This window comes from Lathyrus oleraceus, chromosome 6, assembly GCF_024323335.1.
Source record: "Lathyrus oleraceus cultivar Zhongwan6 chromosome 6, CAAS_Psat_ZW6_1.0, whole genome shotgun sequence".
Lineage (NCBI taxonomy): Eukaryota > Viridiplantae > Streptophyta > Magnoliopsida > Fabales > Fabaceae > Lathyrus > Lathyrus oleraceus.
In genome coordinates, this window is record NC_066584.1 from 204754974 (window position 1) to 204757066 (window position 2093).

Sequence of the window (2093 nt, forward strand, 5' to 3'; positions counted from 1 at the left end):
AACTGAAGCTTTCCATTCAGTTCGCTGGGCGAACTCTGTTCGCTGGGCGAACTGAAGCTTTCCATTCAGTTCGCTGGGCGAACTGAAGCTACCTCAGCATCCTTGTTTTGCAAGCTTCATGTAATTGTTCTTCCAAGTGTTAATATTCAAGAATAGGCCTCCAAATTGCATTCAACACTTCTTCCAAATTATGATTATGCATTCCGAAGCTCTCTTGTCCAAAAATTCTACAAAACTAACAAAAAATGTGAAATAACTACTCAAAACAACATAAATTAAATCTAATTGCATTTATACAAATAGTGAGAATAAAAGTGTGTAAATACATCAAAAATTGGTAAAAGGGACCAATAAAATTATATAAAAAGTAGTACTAATTGGTACCTAACAATACCATTCTTACAACAGGTATGTGAGTACTGATGAAACCCAAAGTTCATAAAGTGTCACCAAGGTAAAATAAAAGGACTACAAGCAAAGGTCCTAAATGAGATCCTCTATGTCCAAGGGGATTAAGTGAAATGGATTGTTTTTGGTCTTTTAATTTTACCATGTTTTGTTGTTTTTAAGGTATGATAACAATGAAGTAAAGACAAATAAATAAACATGCATAATGAAGTTTATACAATGATGATGATAATGAATGCTTAAATGTAAATGACATAAAAGTAAATAATAACATAACAATGCCAATAATAACAAAAGGTTAGTAATAAGCAAAGTTAATGAAGTTAAGTTAGGTTGGGGTTATGAACAATGGACCAACACTTTAGGATTATCTATCCTTAGGTCAATAGCTTAAAAATATGACGCATTAGGGAATAACTTATCTCTGATGCAAAGTATAGAAGATGGTCAATGGATCAACTTACCATAGATTTGTAACAATGAAAGTTATTCAACCCCAAGTTCATCTATCAATAGATTGACAAAAAGAAGACTCTAACAAACCCAAAGTTGAAAGGTTAATGATTGATTAAGTTGTTAAGTTAACAAGTTATGAGAACAAAGTATAATATTAACAAGGTAAGAAGGGTTAGTGTATGATAAACATAAGTAAGTATTATGTTAGTGGGTTAGTATAAACCCAAAAGGAAACATAATGTATAAGATGAATCCATAAGTTAACAAATGCAAAGCCTCATCTACATGCCCAATGACCTAAGTTGGTTGATGCAGGGGCAAGCTATCCATGATTCAAAGTACCATGGATGAATATTTGATCATCCATTAGTAGATTTGAAACAAGGAAGGTTCAATCAACCCTAACCAAACCAACATCATGACAAAAGTAGATCTCATTGGCCCTAAGGTTCAAGACCTCATAAGTCTCTCAAAAAATAACCAAATGACTAGAAATAAAGTAAAATCAAATACTAGAGGCAAAAATAAAGAGGGTCTATGTTGGGAATATTTTCAAAATAATAAAAATAAAAGGGTTAAAAAATAAATCAAAATGGAAGTAAAATGGGATAAAAATAAATAAAATGGAAAGTGAAATAAAAAATAAACCAGAATGCACACGCTGGGGGTTGAACCCCTAACCTTGGGGTCATTGGGGATCAACCCCCTCCCCCACTAGGCCACTGGCTCGGTGGTGTTAACCAACAAACCTAAATGAGTAAGTAATAAAAACAAATTAAAAATGGGATTCACGCGATAGCCAACAAACCAGGACACGACACAATTTACTTTTGAATCAAATCTCGCGCGAAGTAACAAACTCGGTGTCGTCTTCAACCTTAAGACTTTTGAAAATCGAAACTTGGAAATATGCAATTGGCTCTAAGTGTGGAGTTTTCTCTCATAAACCCGAAAGATGAACTTGACCAAATCTAAAAATTAAATTCCAAATATTGAGTAATCAAAGTTCGGAACTTAGGGGAAATGATCAAAAGATCATTTTGAGGGAGATGTTAACTTGTTTGGATGGTGGGGGTGATCATATCACATGATCATATCCTCCACACTCATGAGCCACTGATTGGCTCTGAGTGTGGAGTTTTCTCTCACGAACCCGAAAGATGAACTTGACCTAATCTAAAAATTAAATTCCAAATATTGAGTAATCAAAGTTGGGAACTTAGGGGAAA